The sequence below is a fragment of the Rhinatrema bivittatum genome, chromosome 1 (assembly GCF_901001135.1).
Source record: "Rhinatrema bivittatum chromosome 1, aRhiBiv1.1, whole genome shotgun sequence".
Lineage (NCBI taxonomy): Eukaryota > Metazoa > Chordata > Amphibia > Gymnophiona > Rhinatrematidae > Rhinatrema > Rhinatrema bivittatum.
Window position 1 is genome coordinate 810,619,251 of NC_042615.1, and position 20,191 is coordinate 810,639,441.

A 20,191-nucleotide genomic window follows, 5' to 3' on the forward strand; every position below is an offset into this window, starting at 1 on the left:
AAACTTTACCTTCTATCTCTTCTGCAATTTCCTCACAAAGATATTGAACAGAACTGGACCCAAAATCAATCTCTGGGTCACTCACACAGGACCTAGTTTATAGAATAAGCTGCCAAATGAAATTAAAACTGAGACTTCAATAGTTAGATTCCAGAAGATTTTAAAATCAACAAGCTTATGGCTAAAAAACCCTTTTTTGAAGTTGAATGCTCTCTCCGGATGATATTAACAGAGATGCTAATTGGCCTGTACGGCAGGGAGATATTAAAGGAGACTTAATTTGGCCTTTGCAATGAGGAGAATCCAGGCTCCACTGGTGATTTAGGATGTTGTGGGTGGGCACAAGAATAGAATTGGTGGTGGGAGCAGGTACAAGACGGAGTGACATGAGTATGGATAGAAAACCGGGAGTTCTTTGTAACAAGTGCAGAATATTTATTTCACGGTCTGTTTGTTTTATTTGTTTTTATTTATTTTATCATGTTTCATACATTTTACTGTTTGTTTGAAATTATGTTTTATTGTTTTTTATACTATTGAAATTATGAACGCATTCATTGTTACCCACCTAGTATTGTAGCTAGGCGAATTATAAATATCTTAAATGCAGTAGCAAGCTAATTTTAAAATGAGCATCCATGCACCCATACCCGCACATACCAGCATGCGAGTGAAGATCCACTAGAATTTTAAACCATGTGTGCACTTGCACGCGTGTAAGTATGCTCCTAATTTTAAGAGGTTACTTGAGCAAACCTACTTCGCATATCTTCCTAATGACTTTGCAGGCTTTAAGGTGCATGTGTAAGTGGATTTTAAAACATGCTCGCACCAGGGATATTCCCAATTAGTCCACCAGTTTGCCCAGTCATTCTCAATATTTATTTATTTTATTTATTTTACATTTTTTATATACTGCTTATACAATGGGAGTGAGTCTAAGCAATTTACAAGATAAAACATCCATAATAAAAACATAAAATAGTCAAAACATCAATTCGTAACAAAAAAAATACCGTTAAACTATAAAGCCTCATAAAGGGGACCAGTTGGAATCAGTGTGCCTCTGGCAAATTAAATGCAATGGAACATAGATAGGTTTTTAAGTTTTTCTTGAACTCGTTAGAATTAGGAAAATGGAATTGAGTGCCAGAGAGTAGGACCAGCAGCTGAGAGAGCGCGCGCCTACTGGTGAGGTCAAGCCTTGCCATTTTGATTGTGGGCACTTCTAAATGGTTTTTATTTATAGAGTGAAGATGATGTATACAGGCGCAGGGTTGAGCATAGCCAGATGGCAGAGGTCTTATGTAAAAGGTTATAGGTGATCGATAAGACTTTATATTGAATTCGCAATTGCACAGGGAGCCAGTGCAATGCGCAGAGGACTGGAGAGAGATGCTCTCTAGGTTTTACATTGACAAGGGTTTGAGCGGCGGCATTTTGTACTAATTGGAAAGAACGTAGAGCAGCCTCGGAAACCCTAAGTATAGCGCATTATAATAACCTAACCCTGTAAGAATATCATCCTGCACACCCCCCAGCTCACCCGGGCCCCTCATCCTGTTGTGTAAGCCCTGAAATGCAAGATCTGCAGACCTGCTCCTCATCAGGAGCGGCAGTAAAGTTGCGTGGCTAAGAAGCGGAGTTACATGCGTAAGTTTGGCCGTGCCCCGGAACGTCCATGCTCTGCGCCTTTTCTGCCCCCTTATTTTTGGCTCTGCATGCACACATAAATCGCAGCTTTTAAAACCTGCATTGCTCATGCATGGCCCACATACGCACATATATGGGCATTTTTGTATGAGAAACGCTGTTAAACTTGACCCCTAAATAAATAAATCAACTCCCTCTGCTACAAATGCATGTCTTTGTATGAGGGTTTCCATTATTTCATCTGTAAGCATACAAGGGTCATAGCAGGTATATTTTTTGTTTCTTTTGAATTCTTTGTATGTTATCTCTTATGATGCAAACTGCTGAAGGACCAAGGGACCCTATAAGCCTAAGAATAAAATAGAATAGAGCAGGAGAACAAGGAAGATGAAAGAGAAAAGGTCTGTTTTTTTGGCAATAAACTTGTGTTTTCTACCTTTATTATCTGTGTGTTTCATGCCTATATCCTTTTTATCCTTTTTCTAGGCTTCCTTTAGAAAGATATATTTATTAATGCATTGTTTTGCCTCTCTTTCTCCTTGGGTAGTAGGATGCATAGAAACATTTTCTGCTTGAACATTAACTACGGCTCCCTGTGTCATGGCCACAGGAGAGGATGCAGAATTTGCATGTCCCTGCAGGAAACACATAACTGTTGGTTCTCTGCCATATAATTTAATAAATCATTTGCCAGCATTGGGTTGACAACAGCTGTTCCCTTTACCCTATGGGGGCCTGCAGCAATCTTGTGCTGCAGGCCGATTAGCTCAATCACTTAATCCCGGGGTGGCCAACTCTGGTCCTTGAGGGCCACAAACAGGCCAGGTTTTCAGGATATCCGCAATGCATATGCGTGAGATAGACGTGCATAGAGTGGTGGCAGAGCATGCAAATCTCTCTCTCATGTATATTCATTGCGAATATCCTGAAAACCTGATCTGTGTGTGACTCTTGAGGACAGGAGTTGACCACCCCTGACTTATCCAATCAGATTCCTGCAAGTAGAAAAGAGAGCCAATCATCACATCTGGAGGAAGGACGCCAAAGTTAGGGAGCAACTACTCAAATAGATAAGACTCTGACTGATAGTATTGGTGCTGACATCTAATGGCCGGAAAAGAGAACTGCAAACTGTCATTAGTACTGCTGCTGCTTCACCCGGAAAGAGCAGTAATTTTACTGCATGTTAGTTTTGCTGCTGTTGTGTTTTTATATATTATTTTTTAATTATTTTTATTTCTAATTACAAATGTATTTTATGGATTGCACTTCGTTTGTCATTTTCCCCTGTTCTTCTTCCCTCAGCAGTTTCTGCCATCCTCTGCTCTCTCCAGACGGCAGATGCAGGAGATTCAGAGGACCTTCACCAGTCCAAAGCATGGAGGGGCGCTGCCTTCAGTGCCATTGGCTGGGTGGCAAAGCAGTGGAGCCACCATAGTAGCAGATGTCCCTTCCTCCCTCCCTGGGCCTGAGTGGCATCCTCTGTAATCACAGAACCAAACTCTGGGGCCCGAGCCATGGGACTGACCCCTTGCATATGGTAGTGTGCGTACTTGCTAAAAGTCAGAATTATTTCATGGTTTACCGCCTTTGGTGATGTCTCTCTGCAGTGCTGCACATATTTTTTTTTTCCCGCCAGTGTTCTGTTCTCTTTATTTATTGATTCTATTAACAATATACCTCATGGATCACATCTATTAATTTCTTTTATGAATTTCAAAGCAGTCTGACAAACTCTGCTGATGCTGAGCACAGCTTCAGCACCCATCAACTGAAAGAAGATGAGGACTTTCCCAGGATAATAAATATAAGAAGGAAGGAAGGAAGGATTGCATGGTGTTCTAATGCAGGACAAAAGTGACATTTCACAGATAAAGTCTGCAACTTATTGCAGGCTTGACGTATTAAATAGCTTTTATATACGCAATAAACATTCTATTATTTACATAGAGTTTACATTTTCAATAAAAAGTAGCTTTTTTTATGCTTACTAAGTGATATAGGACTTTATGAAAACGCAGCACATTTGTCACACAATTGCCAGAGAATCTCGAAAAAAAACAAACCTCTGCCACAGAAATTCGCCAACCCTTGCCACAAAATCTGCCCCTAGTTTGCAGCTAGAAGTGGGAGGAGACCTTGACTTTAACATTCTCTGTGCTTAACGTGTCCTTCCAACGAGCAAATGAATGGTTAATAAATGCACGTTCACGCTCTGGCATCGCCTGTCAGGATTTAAGCAGTATTGGGCGCTATCGCTGTACAGAGCATGGCCACTGTGTATGAAGTTTAAGGCTGGGCGCTGATGTTGACCTCTGTTTGGGAAGGTCTTTTACAATTTCAGTAAGAGACTAGGTCACTTGGACAGTGTCCATACAGGGAAGCGAGGTTGTTTTTTGTTTTTTTAGTTATATACAAGAAGCTATTTGCTACACAAATTTCAAAGAAATTTCAAAATCCATAAAGACCTGTTTTATGGGGATCTAGGATTGAAACCTGAGGAGGTAATCTTCAAAGGACTTATGAGTGTAAATGTAACATTTATCGTAGCAGTTCTCAAAACTGAGTAAAGTGCACTTCTGCGGGCGAATCCTATTGACAATTCAATGGCATGTACTGTAGCAATTTCCAAAAGCCCACATACATGGGTAAAGTGCATTTGCACGTGTAAAACCCAAATTTTAGCGTGTAAATGCTTTTTAAAATCAGGCCCTGCGGGCAGCTGTTTCACTTTACAGCTGATGTTTGTCATTCCTTTTGTTTTATGAGTGCCTCTATAACTTTCGTTGGTGTGCAAACATTTCTCGTGAATGCGTATCCGTGCCACGCCTGTGCCCTTGGAGATGAGAGGCGAGGTTCTGGCAGTGCAGGTACTGCTGCTGTCAGCTTGTGGCGCTGTCATGTTGTTTCATGGCGTTGGCAGCAGACGGAATAGCTCCGTCACCTTCTTCAGAGCGACAGCACCCGGAGCATGATCCTGTTGTTCCTCTAATATAGAAAGCAGAAGTGACAGATCACTGACGTTTTTCCTTTCATCTATTCTTTCTTCCGTTCCAAACCTTACGGGAGTGACGTCTGGACTCCTCTGTGATTTAAACACATATCACCGTCCATAGCTGCCTTTCCCAGGACACCGAGCTGAATTCCATTAAGTGTAGATTTATTATTATATGATAGTCTCCAGGCAGCCAAAGGTAAAGAAAATACATCTCTCTTTCTCTCCATTCCCACCAGCCTCCTCCCGTCCCAGTACCCAGAGTGCATAAACAGCGTGATGGTTACAGAAGAGGCTAGTATCCAGACAAGCTTCTGCTGCTGGCCACTAAACCCTGGCTTTGTATTGACTTTCTGAATGATCTCAGGCCTTTGATGTGCCTCAGCCTCCTCACCACTGAGTGATGCTCAGTGTAAGAGCCACTCACTATCAGCGGCGTGCGTTCAGGGCTTTCAAGGGATTCGGTGAATCTCCGGCCCTAACCCGTTTCCTTTATTTACTTGTTTTTGTGTTTTTTGCATTGTACAGGGATAAACCAAACCCCTGCCCGCTGAGCCGATACTGCACTCAACCATGCAATCCACTTCACCGACCCCCAGCTAGAAGCAGGAGTCGCATTTAAGTGAACGTCGTCTCCTGCTGCCGCGGGGCCGATCTCACAGCTCTTATCCCGAGATCGGCCCCATGGCGGCAGGAGAAGGTACTGCACCAATGCAACGCCTGTGCAGTCCATGCCACAAAAAGGAACCCGTGATCCAGCAGGTCACCATGGAGCCCATCCCATTGGCATCTGAAAACAAGTCCCAAAAGGCCGCTGCAGAACCCACACTGCCGCAGCTGAAAAAGAGAGGACTCATGACCCAGTGGCATGGCGAAGAGGCAGAGAATGGAAGACCTGAGCCTGTGTGAGTGAGAGTCTGTGTGTGTGAGACAGTAAGCAGGCCACTGAGTGTGAGAGAGTACCTGTGTCTGTGTGAATTTGTGTGCAGAGAGCCACTGAGTGTGAGAGTTCCATAAGGAATCTAATTCAAAACAAGAGTCAATATCGGGACGATTCAGTAAAGTCGCAGGAGAGTCTCCCGGCGCACGCACAGGCCACTCACCTGTGCGCACGATTCTGTATTTAAATGAGGCCCGGCAGTAGAAACAGGCAAAAGGTCCCTTTGGGACCTCCAACTTAATGTCGCCATGATATTAAGTCGGAGGGTGCACAGAAAATTGCTTTTCTGTGCACTTTCCCGGTGCCCGAAGAAATAGCGCCTACCTTTGGGTCGGTGCTAATTTCTGAAAGTAAAATGTGCGGCTTGGCTGCACATTTTGCTTTGTGAATCATGCGGGAATACCTAATAGGGCCATCAACATGTATTTGCATGTTGAGGGTGCTATTAGGTTCGGCGGGTTGGACGCGCGTTTTTGGCCCCTTACTGAATAAGGGGTAAGGGAAAACGCGCGTCCAATGGCAAGTTAACAGTGCGCTCTGTCGGAGCGCACTATACTGTATCGGCCCAAAAGTTGGGTAACCAGGAAGATATAAGTTGATTAACTGTAGTGTTTGAGGGTCATTGCCACATATAAAATAAATCCATAGACGAAAAGTAGTTTACGTTAGCTTTATATCCCTGCTCCCTTAAAAATTTTAAATCAATAACAAATCAACAAAATTAAGATGCAGGAAGTAGTCCAGCAGCAAGAGGAAGGCTTTCCAGTCTTTTGCACTGAGTGTCACATGTATGATCGTCTCCCAGCTGGCGAGAGGTTGTGCGTGTGCCCTAAGTGCAAAGAGCTCCTGGCCCTCAGAGAACGAGTCCGATCTCTGGAGGACCTATGGAAGGCAGAGAGGTATTGAGAGGAGACCTTCAGGGATATAGCAGAGAAGTCCCACCTCCTGTGCTGCCTTGGAGGAGGAAGATCACCTGGAAGGAGAGCATCACCTTGGTGATGCTCGGAAGCAATCCTGTAGCTAGGACCTTCCCTCAAGGTGATGTAGTATCCTCTCGCACCGAGGATAAGTCTCAGATGCAGGCCAGGCAGGGCCTCCCAGGTACCAGCAGTATGCTGAGATGCAGTTTAAGGAAACAAAATTATCCAAAAACATTTGCAGGAAAGATGAGGAAGTGCGCAGCAGAGTAATAGAAGACTTTTGATTGCCTTGGGGAATGAGTCCGATCTCTGGAGGCTAGAGTGGCAGACCTGGAGGAGCTGAGGCAGATAGAGAGCCCTGGTGCTACCTTGGAGGAGGAAATTCTCATGATCGGAGAGCATCAACCTGGCGCTTTTACAAACTGCAGGTACTGAAAAGAATTAAACCACTCCTTCACTTTCAAGACTTCAGAACTGTCCTCCAAGCCGTAATTTTCTCCAAGATAAACTATTTTGCTAGGTCTCCCTTCCTCCTCCATCAAACCTCTTCAGATGCTCCAAAACGCGACAGCCAGAATCCTGACAAACACTAGAAGAAGAGACCACATCTCTCCCATCCTAAAGAATTTGCACTGGCTGCCAATACATTTCAGAATTCTTCACAAGTCCATCACCATCATCCACAAATCCATCCATAACCAGGCCCCTCTTAATCTGCAAATCCCGCTCAGACCACATACCTCATCCAGACCCATCAGAGAAGCTTACAGAGGATCACTGCATGTCCCCAAACTAAATCTACACATCATCTAGCATTCAGAGACTGGGCCTTCTCTACAGCGGGACCATCTATATGGAATGCCATTCCCCCTGATCTCAGACAGGAACCATGCTTACCAACATTTAGAAAAAGGCTTAAGACTTGGTTGTTTAAACAAGCCTTTCCCGAACCTAACTGAAGCACCACAACAACTATTAAGAGACCCTCAGCACTATGTAAATAATTGCTCATCCTACTGCTAAGCTACTCTAGCCTTGTCTTCTACTTCCCCTAGTTCTAGCACCCCTGTTTTATTGTAACTTTTTTTTTTTTTTTGCTCCTCTTCACTTGTTAAATGTTCAAGCCGTTTACACCCCTTGTTAATTGTAAACCAGCATGATGTGATTGTATCATGAATGCCGGTATAGAAAAGCTATAAATAAATAAGTAAGTAAGTGTGCAGCAGATGAGCAATAGAAGGACTTCTGGTTGCCTTGCGGAAGACTTAACTGATTCCGACACGCGATATTCAAAGTTGCTTCCAGAATTTGTTCAGTTGATCATTCCCACATTTCCCAAATTAGTATAAATGGACTACATTTTGTGTGCATAAAATAGAATGTATTTGCATAAAAATGCTTTCAGCACAGAAATCCTGATTGCAGGTCCCGGCTCCAGAACTCCAGCTTCCGCCTATCGACTGACACAAGCGCTGTAAACTTTCCTCCACCTCTGACCAGGACTAACGTTTCCAGTGCTAAAAGAAAAAACCCCCGAGTTCAGCCAGCGCAACTCTCTGCATTGGGAGGGTAATAGTTAATGCCTTCATTTGCATGGGATTTCTATGCAAAGGTGCCCAGCAGGATACGCAGAATTGCACATGTACATTATATGCACAAATACCCTTGCAGCATCGGGATTAACGTGTCACTTGCACACAAAAACTGTGCGGACAACAGCGGGTAAAACCCGTGCACTCTGCTGAATGCACCTTGTTGCATTTGCCTCATTCAGAGCTGTTTGTCCAGCTTCTAGTGTATGAATTAAACCCTTTTTCAGTTTAATGCCCTCATGCGTGCTCCCTGCAGCTGTTGATCCATGCCAGTAACGAGAGGGCCCTGGACGGACAAAGGCTTGGAAGCCTCACAGGACATTTCTCTGCACACGTCTGACTTTGTTTGCAGACGAAGCTCGAAGCCTTGCTTTGTTGTTTGGTTTGCCTTTTTTTTTTTGGCCTAATAAATGCCAGAAGCCCCCGTCCTCCCCCTCTGCTCTATTTTCTCTCACAGGGGTCTGCGGGCCCGTTCCTGAAGGGCTGGAATTTGGCTTGGGATTATGGAAACAGTGGCTGCATTCACACAAGCGCACAGAGGCCCCGCTGTCAGTGTTCCACTCGCACAGCGCATGAATGGTCCTTTTGTTCCGTAAACGCTGGGGATACCTGGAGTTGCTGCCCAGTGACATCATTTCAACAAAAACAGAGGAAGGGTGGGGGTGGAGGGGGGGAGGACAGATAGACACAGAACGATTTTTCCACAAACCCTCTCCCCACAGCCCCCCCCCCCCCCCCCCCCCCATCCTTCCCTCTGCCTGGGTGGCAGGAGTTCTATGCCCGTTTTTCATTCAGCACAGCTAACTCAGCCTTTTAGACGATGCCAATGGGACACTTAAATAGTGAAATGATATAAAGGTGCCCATGATGAGAGAGCAGACAGCAGATAGTTCTGTCGGAAATGCACCATTATCTTTATGCAATCAGTGACCGCAGGAGCTGTCGGTGCTATAAATTAATGCAACATCCCACCCACAAAATTAAGACTCGGGGGGCCTAGGAGTCTCACTTGCTTGACAGGTCAAAGTGTCCAGGGACAGGCCAGCCTGGTGGCTCGGTGGCAAGCACTGTCGTGGGCAGGAGCCTGGCTTCGATTCCCGGCTCCGGTCTTCTGTTGGCCAGGGCTGCGGAGGCCTGTATGTTCTCAGGTTCGCACAATGATGGCAGCTGGTGTGGGATTCAGGGGCCTGTGATTTGCAGGGCTTTAGAGGGAGGAGGCGAGGTATCTGTCCTCCCTCTGGTCGGCCACTCTCCTCGCAGTGACCGGGCAGAGTGAGATGGGATGGGAATGAAGGCTCGTGCTTTCACAGCTCTACGGAAAGAAGAAAACTACCAGGCCTGAAAACAAAGCACCTGGTGATATGCTTAAAATTTCATAGAGGGCTTGGGCCTTTTGTCAGAAGACGGGGAGGTCTCTTTAACCATCTGTTGACCTTAGGGAATCATCCTCTTCACCTGCCTTGTTGGCACTGTGCCAGTTTTATTTTTGGCAACTTTACACTGGCCACCCTCTCTCTTGTTCTTATAGCTGCATCAGTAATTTGTTTATGTGTTGTCTCATTTCTACCAGAAATAAGGTTTCACTGGTGAACACCTGTGAGCCCAATATTCGTAACACACTTAAGAGGGAGGAGATGGACTCATCTGGCTAAGTGGCGCTGCTGAATATTTGGCTACAGTCAGTGGTTGCCACTTAAGCTGAATACATCACTTATCTGGCTAAGTATTTACCTGGGATAACTCGGGGGTGGAGAATGGGCAGATCAGGGAGGAGTTGAATTAGCCGGATAGGTTTATCTGGCCAACACAGCCGCACAGAAGCTGAATATGGACCCCTGAAGTAATACTGATAAGTCACCTGGCGGGCAGAGGTGTAACAAGGGCTAGGGTAGAGACAGACACAGGCATGACAAGGGCTGGAACAGAAGTGGTTACAAGAATGATGAGAGTTAGAGGAAGACTCGTCAGCAACGGTCTTGGCTTGGCTTTATTTGTAGGAGAGCTGTACCCTTCTGTTTATTGTTCGATATCTCCACCATATACAAAAGGGTCTCAGTCTCGCCTTATTTATATGAAAACTGCCCAAAGAAGTTTGTTTCCATCATCAGATCTTTCCCTGAAGTAATGTTGGCCAAGGTGCAGGAATGTGCTCTCTCCTCGGTCTCAAATGGCACAAAAACAGAGCTGCATATTGGCCTCAGCATCCTTCTCCATTGTGTTCTCCACGATGCTCCTGGATGCCTTCCAGAACATGGACTGGGGGCATTTATATCCAGTCACGCACAAGGGGAGGACTGTTCAACAAAAGTCATCTATAAACTCTCTCTAAAGTGGTGGAATCTGTGCTCAAGGACTTGCTGTTTGCATATTATATGTGCACTGGTTGCATGAACAAAATGGTCGTTATAGACCAATTTGCTCAAACAACCCAATACTGTGAGCTCAATGTAAAAAATGAAGGCCATGAACTAGCCAGCTCCATCTAAGGCCTAAGTCAAGCCTACAGTTTTCATTGAGGGCATTCAACTAAATACAACTGATGAATTCTGTTATCTTGGAAGAATTGTTTCTAACACTGAGATTATACAACACCTTGCTAAGTCAAGTGCTTCCTTTAACAGATTCCATCAGTGAATTTGAGATGAGAGAGCTGTGAGACTACCTACTGTAGTCAGAAGGCCCAAAGGCCACGAGACAAAGAAAGGAAAAGCCTGAGAAGGCCACAAGGCAGAAATGGCTAAAGCAAGGAGCCAGATGTGTGTGTGTGTGTGAGAGAGAGAGAGACAGAGGGAGCCTGTGTGTGTGAGAATATGAGAGAGACAGAGGGAGCCTGTGTGTGTGTGACAGAGGGAGCCTGTGTAAGAGTGTGTGTGTGTGTGTGTGTGTGTGAGTGTGTGTGTGAGAGAGAGAATATGAAAGGGACAGAGGAAGCCTGTGTGAGGGCCTGATTGAGAAAGCAGTCAAACTTTGGGAGTGGAGGGCTGAAGGGTGGAAATAGAATGGAAGGACTTGAGCATGGAGGGGGAGGGGAGAGATAGTGGAGAGCAGAAGAATTGGGGACCTAAAAGTGCATAGTGAAAGAGGTCTGGCCAGGGGAGTAGGGAGAGAGGTGGAAGGGTCACTCTTACAGTGAACTTCTAGGGGAATTCTGCTCAAAATATTTAAAACTCTGCATCTTCCCCAAGGAGTAATGCTACTGCTGTAGTTTCACTTACTGTCCTCCCTCCAGTGATCATGTCAAATTGCTTAGTGCCCTCCCCCGCCCTCACACAGTAACTCCTTGCACCATGCATTCCACTGAGGACTGAATCTAAAACAGCTGCCCCTTTTGTTGATTCTAGGACAAGCTGCTCCATGAAACAATCATTTATGACATCTAGAAATGTGACCTCTCGAACATGTCCCAATGAGACACTGGCCCAGTCAGTGCTGGAATAATTTAAATCTCCCATTATTATTCTGTTGCCAAATGTATTTGCTTTTATAATTTAAACTAGCCTCTCACTGTTTTTTCATCTTGGCCAAGCAGTCGGCAGTATACACCCGCTGCTGTACTCCTACCCGTCATGCATGGAATTTCTATCCATAAGGATTCCACAGTGCATTTTGTTTCCTGCAGGATATTTGTCATGCTTGACTGTGTGCCACCCTTCCACCAGTTTGACCTGCCCTGTTAAAATTTACATCCTGGTTTTACAGGGGTCTATTTTGAAAATTTTAAGATTGTGCTTGAGGGTGTCCTTGAATCCAAGGCATGGCCTTCCTCGTGATCTGTGCCCACTTTTCAGTTGGCTGTAGAGCACAGCTTTGAGAATTCTGGTAATCTCCATCCTCATGATAATGGCCTGCTCACTGAAGCTGAGCTTATTTGGTACCATTCAAGGACTTCTCTGTTGAAAATCCTGTCATTCCTCCTTAATATTGCAGGTGAATCTCAGGGAATCTGAGGTATCTGTCATATAGCAAAGGTGTTTGCCAAAGAGCAAACTCTAATAAGAAAAACATTTTCAAGTACATTTGAAGCAATAAGACTGTGAGGGAGTCAGCTGGGCCGCTAGATGACCAAGGGATAAAAGGGGTGCTCAGGGCGAACATGAAAACAGCAGAAAAACTGAATACATGTTTTACTTCGGTCTTTACTGAGGAGGATGCTGGGAACATACCTAACCCCTGAAACTGCTGTGGCTGCATTGCTGAAGGAGTGTGGGGGACCCCAGCTCAGGAGTGGCACAGGATGGCATGACGGCTGGAGCTTGGGCAGTCCGGTGAAGCTGGAGCAAGGCAGGGCTGCAGCTCAGGAACAGACTGGGGCTGCGCGGGGGTAAGAGTGACCTGGGATAATTGGACAGAGTGCAGGTAAGCATGGAACTGGAACTCGGACTGGGACTGGGACTGACTGAGGCAGAGCAAGACAGGACAATGCACAACATGAAACAGAAAACCCGAAGGCAGCATAGACAAGCAAGGCCCCCAGGGGGCAAGGCAGGGAGAGGCCAAGGGAAGCCTCAGGGCTAGGCCAGGCCTGGGTTAGGCCAGAGGTCAGGGAGACAGAGAGAGGCCTAGACTCAGGAAGAGGCCAAGAGGGACCTGAAGGCTACAAAACAGAAACAAGAGTGGAAGGCTGGATGGGTCACAAGGAATCAGAAGGCCCAGAGGCCGCGAAGTAAGACAAGTCAAGGCTGTAGTCAGAAGGCCTAAAGGCAGGGGCAGATTGGTCTATCGGGGGATCGGCAGACCACGTGGTATCTCCGGGGCCAGCCGGGGTGACGAATCCCAGTGCCGGTCGTCAGCAGGAATCCGCCCCTGCCCAAAGGCCCACGAGACAAAGAAAGGAAAAGCCTGAGGAGGCCACAAGACAGAAGTGGCTAAAGCAAGGAGCCAGATGGAACCTGAACGCGAAGCATTGAGGCAAAGACTAGACGGGGTCTGGGCACGGCGCCCCTCCCGGGTGTATTCATAGTGACCCTCCCACTGTGGTGGCAGAGGAGTCGCCAATTTTAATTCCGCAGAGGGGGGAAAGGATAGAAAAGGAATTCCCCCCCTTCTTACCGGGTCTCCCAATATTAGGATTAGGGGTCCGGAGCCCGCCCAGCGAGTCTCCCAGGGGCAGAGAGAGGAGGCAGAACCCAAAGAGAAAAAAAAACTTGAAGCTAACATTTTTACAAACTCTGAGCTATGACTCAGATTTATCATCACCAGTTTAAACAGTGAGAAACAAGTAATGAGAATATTATAAATGTACTGTACGTTTTCCACAGCTAACACAACTTGGCTTTCTTTCAGTTCCTAGCTGACAAGTATTTTAAATGAAAAGAACCATACAACAATCAGATAAGTATGGGCTGAGTATTATCTGCTATACTTTCTATATCACGCATTTAGTAATTAATGATACTATGAAGAAAGTGAATCTTTGTGTCCCAATTCTGTCTTGCAGGTGCAGCAGGACAAAATCAACACTGTAATTGCAGGTAAGTAGAGAAGAAGTGTTTTGTGTTGTTTGACTCTCTATGTCTATTTAACCCTTTTTTTCGTCCTCTGTCTCCTTACAGCAAACTCTCCAGACCCTGTGAATTTTGAGGCTTTTGTACTGCGTGGTCCTTCACTGATGTTTCTGGCACAATTACTCGTGACAGCTGCTGCAGTGATTCTGTCCTCTTTCTTTGTGATGTGGGGGAAAAAAAAAAAAAAAGGTTTCAGTCTAGCTAGACTTTATGGCAAGCACGCACTTAGGGGTAGATTTTAGTACGTGCGCGCCCACACGTTATAAAATCGTTGGGCCCCGAGGGCACACGCGCACCGGATTTTGTAATCTGCGTGTGCGCAGCGCGCGCAAGGGGGGGGGTAGATTTGTGCGAGTTTCGCACGGCGACGCATCGCGGCCTTCCCCAGTTCCCTGCCCCCTACTCTAAGGTCCCTTCCCCTAAACACTATCTCCTACCTTTTTTCTTTTTTCTTATTTCGTTGCTTGCTGCTCCAACGGAACATTAGCGACTTGCGCGCGCCAGGATTCCCCTTCCCCGGTACAGCAGGCAAACGGCCGCTGTAGCGGCTGCCTCCAGCACCGCCCCCTTTTCTTGGGCCCGGCGCTTCTGCGCATAAGGCGCGGCCGGGCTCCTTTGAAGACGCACGCGGTGCACGCAAACCCCGTTTTCTCCGCGCGCAAGGAATTTAAAATGTAGCCGTTAGCCTGCTTTCTTTAGGATGAGTCTTCGTACTCTCTGCCACTGACAGGGGGCGTGGCTTGCTGCTCGGGGGCGTGGCTTGAGTGCCAGAGGGTCCCGGATGTGGCTCCCCGACTGTGATCCTTGTGCTATATTGGGTACACTGTCTCTGGAGCAGTCAGAAACCTCTCTGTACTCTTTAAACTCTCTGTACTCTTTAAAAACTGAAATCCTCATTATAGCACCGGAAAACTATGTCCCACCCACAACTCTTAATACTAGCCAAAGCCTGGATACCTTTTCACAACAAGTAAAAGACCTAGGAGTCATCATAGACAGCGGATTCAGCCTCAACAAATTCGTCAATAACACTACAAAAGAATGTTTCTTTAAACTTCAAACCTTAAAGAAACTAAAACCACTCCTGCTATACAGAGACTTCCGCATGGTACTACAGGCCATCATACTCCCAAAACTGGACTACTGCAACTCCCTCCTTCTGGGCCTACCAGCATGCACCACAAAACCACTTCAGATGGTCCTTAATGCCTCAGCAAGAATCCTCTCAAATGCCAAAAAAAGAGATCATATTACCCCAATCCTTCTTCAACTCCACTGGCTCCCTATTAAATTCAGGATCCAATTCAAATCCTTAATGATGATACATAAAGCCTTGTACAACATCGCGCCTCTCAAGCTACCATTCCAAATTCAACTACACACATCCATGAAACCGACCAGAAGCGCTTATCAGAACAGACTAATCACCCAACCAGCTAAATCCGCACTGAGAAAACGCGCCCTATCCACAGCGGGCCCGTCACTCTGGAACTCACTTCCTACAGACCTTCGCCTTGAACCATGCCACTCCACATTTAAAAAGAAACTTAAGACTTGGTTATTTAAACAAGCATTCCCGCAGAGCTAAGAGCAGGTAGAAAGTCAGTCACTTATCATCCATTTACCCCAGCATATTTCACATAACTTGTTATCTTATTTACTGTTATTTTTCATGGATGTTTACTGTTAGTTATCTATTTATTTTTCTATTTATTTATTAATTGTTATTTTATCTATTTATTATTACTTCTTAATTGTTAACATTATTATATATATTTTCCTGTTATCTGGATTAACCATGTTCATTGTAAACCGCTAACTTGAAGCGATAGTTACTGTTCATTGTAAACCGGGGTGATATGTATATTATACAGGAACCTCCGGTATATAAACCCTTAAATAAATAAATAAAAATAAATAAATAACAGAATACCATGTTCCTCCACTGCACTAACCGCGTTTATCTTCCGGAGTGCACTAGGAGGGCTCCCTCAGTGTTTATTCCTGGAAACTATAACAGGAACTGGGCAAGCTGATTGTGGAAAAGAAAAGATAATTAAATATCCTAGCACAGAGGAATTAAATTCAGATGCTCGCTCGGGTATGGTGAGGATTATTTTCACGCTTTCTTTCACTCTCCTCTCACACTATTACCACAGTGCACTGAGTAAAGGCTCAGGTGCTCATCAATAGGTAGTCACCACCAGTGGCTGTATATTTAGATATATACGTAATCTGAGAAGGTGCCAACAAGTATTTTAATACTGGGGATGTTATAAATATTAAAGCTCTATTATCTGTACTTCTGTGTATTCTCACCCTGGTGCAGAGTAGAGTCACAGCGGCAGACTGTTTCCACTTTAAGATAAATAGCAAAATGGTTCCTCGCACTTTAGAAGCAGCTCTGCTGTTTGTCACTCCTTTCTTTTAACTTTCTCAGTGGCTTCTCCTTCTCCTGTGACAGACTCGGGTTCTCCTACATCAGTTCAATTGGAGAGAACATACTTCTTTAGAAGAGACGTGTATTTCCCTATATTGTGAGAGCTGTAGCCCTCTCCTTGTTAGAGAAAGCCAAGGTCACTGATTATTATATATTTCTTCAAAGCAAGCCATAACAGTGGCAGATACAGCCAAATGTAGGAATTGTGATTGGAAAATCACTGACTTTATCTCCATTACATTTGCCAAATTTCCAGTCAAGTCTTGTAATGCTGAGGAAAATTCAGCACAATACAGCCAGGTTAATTTAATATTAACAATTAAACTGCCTACCCTGAACCGTACCTGGAATTTACCTTATTTTTAAAACAAATATCACACTAACACAGTCACACGTACTCCATATAGGACATGTGTGCCTTCTTCTCTGTGCTCCACTGTTGTGTATTTCTGGGATTTCAGAGCAGTCTCTGAAGAGAACAGGCCAAGTACCTTCTGCTCTCTCACTTAGTGAAACCCAGACTGAATGAAATCACCAACTCACACCCAGGAAGATCAGTGCCCCTTTTATAAACTTTCAAAAGTTCTTCTGCTCTCTGTAGAACCAGGAAGTACCTCCTCCAGTACTCACATGTCAATTCTCCTGCAACTTTATTGCAAAACATTAGAGTCATCAGATTCTCAGCAGCACAGGGAGGGAAATAGGAGCTCTCACCAGTTGCTTGTACATGTTTCCCATGTAGCAACATACACAGTGAGAAAACATGAAAGCAATATTTTCTTAGAGCCCAGGTTCCAGGTTCATAAAAAATGAATAAATCTGGTTATAGTGCAGCCAGGTGAGTGTGCTCATGGAGGTCCCCTGGTGAAGCGGAGGCTGTAGGACTGGCTAAGACATGAAACCAGAGATGTGCTGGTGAATACAGTTCAGAGTGGGGCTCACTGGAGTCCTCTGGTAGAGGAAAGGCTGCATAGCAGCCGGAAACGTGACAGAAACATTCTTTAATGGTGCAGATTCTGAACAACGAAAACAAATCTCTGTCATAATGGAGCATGTAATAGATCAAGTTGACAAAACTAAAGAGTAGCAAATCACTAGGACAGGATGGCATCCACCCCAAAATTCTAAAAAAGCTAATACATGAATGATATTGTTGTATATGACTTCTACAGTAGCCAATCTATGTTTTATCAGAAAAAGTGATGCAATGTTACATATTGATAAATTTATAATAATAATTAAAAAAAAGAACTAAAACATGAAATTGCAAACCTGTGCTAGTAATCTGTAACCTATCATTTAAAACAGCCATGATACCTGAAGCCTGGAAGGTGGCCAATATGACGGTGATTTTTAAAAGAGCTCCAGGGTGATTCAGGAAACTATAGATCAATGAGCCTGACATCGGTGCCAGGCAAAACAGTAGAAACCATTCTTAAAACGAAAATAATAGGCCATATAGATAAACATGGGGAAGAGTCAACATGGTTTTAGGAAAAGGTAGTCTTGCCTTACCAATCTCTTAAGATGTTTTTGAAAGTGTAAATAAACATGTTGATAAAGGTGAGCCAGTTGATATAATGTACCTGGCCTTTCAGAAGGCATTTGACAAAGTCCCCTATGAATAATTCCTCAGGAAATTACAAAGTCATGGGATAGGAGGCAGAGTCCTCCTGTGGATTTGGAACTGATTAAAAGACAGGAAACAGCGGATAGGACTAAATGTTCAGTTTTATGTATGGAGAAAAGTCATTAGTGCAGTATCAAAGGGATTGGTACTGGGACCTGTGCTATTTAATATATTCATAAACGATGTGGAAAAGAGAACAACAAGTGAGGTGTTCAAATTTGCAAATGACACATAATTATTCAAAGTTATTAAAACAGCAGTGGATTGTGAAGAACTGAAGAAGGACCTTGCAAGACTAGGAGACTGAGCATCTGAAAGGCAGGTGAAATTTAAAATGGAAAAGTGCAAAGTGATGCACATAGAGAAAAATAATCCCAACTACAGATTCACAGTGCTGGGTTTGGTCTAAGGAGTCATCACCCGGGACAAGGACCTTGGAGTCCTTGTGGCTCATACATTGAAATCCTCAACTCAGTGTGCAGCAGCGAGCAAAAAAGCAAACAAAATATTAGGAATGAGCTGAAAAGGAAAGGAGAATAAAACGGACAATATCATACACCTCTGTAGCGAACCATGGTGTGATCCGCACCTTGAGTATCGTGTGCGGTTCTAAATGCCTCATGTGAAAGAAAGACACAGCAGAACTAGAAAAGGTGCAGAGGGGGGCGACAGCAATGATGAAGGGGATGGAGCATCTCCCCTATGATGAGAGGAGGCTACGCAGGCCAGGACTCTTCAGCTTGGAAGAGAGACGGCTGAGAGGGAACGTGCTAGCAGCTTATAAAATCCTAATTGGGGTGGAACGGGCAAGTAAAGGGCGGATTACCCTTTCAAATAATACTAAAACAAGGGGACACGTCACGAAACTAGCAACCAGAAGATTTAAAACAAATTGTAGAAAGCACTTTTTCATTCAGTGTGCAGTCAAGTTCTTGGTTCTTAAGCCGTGCAACCTGCTGCCAGAGGATATGGTCAAGGCAGCTAGCATAACAGACAGGAGACGCCACCATCATGCCAAAGTGCCTCAGTACATGGGTGGCGCCCTACTGGGTTTGGCCACCAGATGTCACTGTCCCTGTAGTATAACTCTCTATTAAGGCGCCATCCACACCCTTTAGTCCCTTCCCACTCTGAGGTTCTGGTTTGGGTGCCTTAGCTCTATTTAGCCCAGCCATTCTAATCTTTGTGGGGTTCAGTTTAAGGAAATAGTCAAGGAGTGAAGATGTGTTTTTTCCACACTCTGGTGGGGCCTCCAAAGGAATTTATTTTAGAAGTGACACCTCCCAGTGCACTCCCTGCCTGAGGGTCCTTCTTATAATTTACCGGGAGGTAGATTTGTAAGCCTGATATCCTTTAGGGGCAAAAGGGCTCTCACCAGGTGACCAAAGACCTGTGAGCCTGCTCTAAACCCTAGATAGGCAAGCTCCAATGATGGATAAGTACGGTATATAAGAAGTTGCCATACTGGGTCAGACCAAGAGTTCGTCAAGCCCAGCATCCTGTTTCCAACAGAGGCCAATCCAGGCCACAAGAACCTGGCAAGTACCCAAAAACTAAGTAGACCCCATGCTACTGATGCCAGTAATAGCGGTGGCCATTCCCTAAGTTGACTTGATTAATAGCAGGTAATAGATCCTGCTGCAAGAGGCAGTGAAGGCAGAGAAGATATCCAGTTTAAGATTTAAAGTATATTTGGGAGGTTTTTGGATCCTCCTTCCCCACTGGGATTTCAGAGCGGAGACTGTGCCTGATGCCACTGACTCTTCCCTAAGAGAAGTCCCCCAGGAAAAAGAAAAGCCAGGGATTAAAGGAACAACTAAATTAAAGGAATGAAGAACAAGAATCAGGAGATCCCACCTGGATTTCCTCCCAAGGGTCCAGGACAGGCTGGGTGAGCGAGGAGAAGAAGATGTCTAAAGGTGGGATTCTCGCTTTCAGTCTGGGGACACCTCCAACAGGATTCCCACACCGCCGCTGGGAGAGTTTATGCAGTTAAAATCACTTTCCTACACCTAAATCTACCCTCCCTCCCTCTTTCCCCTCTCCTCCCTGACCCCTTAAAATGTCCTGACTTTTTTTTTTTTTCTTTGTTTTCAAACTTATCCTGAGCTGCAGGCGCGCAATCCCCCAGCAGGCTGTACGGGCCGCCTCCAGCTCCGCCCCCCCCCCCCCCCCCTTTCCTTCCGCCCAGCTCTTCTGTGCGTAATGAGAGTTACGTATGTGGCTGGGCTCCTTTTTAAAGGCGCACGGTGCACGCAAGGCCCAGCCACGAGCATAACCCCCGTTTTTTTTTTACATGCACCGGCCGTTTCAAATCGGGCCATTTGTGTACTGTGCAGAATTTGAATAGTATACCTACCTTCGGTCAGGGTGGAGAGGAGGTGTCTAGCATGCCAGCATCAGCAGTTCGGGCCTGAGTCACTAAATGGCATGCAAAAACATGTTTTTGAGTGTCCAATCGTATGCCTGATTTGCGTTGGCTTTCACCTGCCCTAAATTGATAGTGACTGGGCCACT

At 45.1% G+C, this 20,191-nt stretch overlaps 1 long non-coding RNA gene across 1 annotated transcript in view; it reads right to left on the reverse strand.

Moving 5' to 3' along the window:
* LOC115078473 overlaps window positions 1-19,714 on the reverse strand; it is a 65,704-nt gene extending 45,990 nt beyond the window's left edge. Inside the window, exon 1 of the long non-coding RNA XR_003853121.1 lies at window positions 19,532-19,714. This is a non-coding gene — a long non-coding RNA (uncharacterized LOC115078473). The remainder of the gene's footprint in view (window positions 1-19,531) is intronic.
* Window positions 19,715-20,191: the final 477 nt, after the last annotated feature.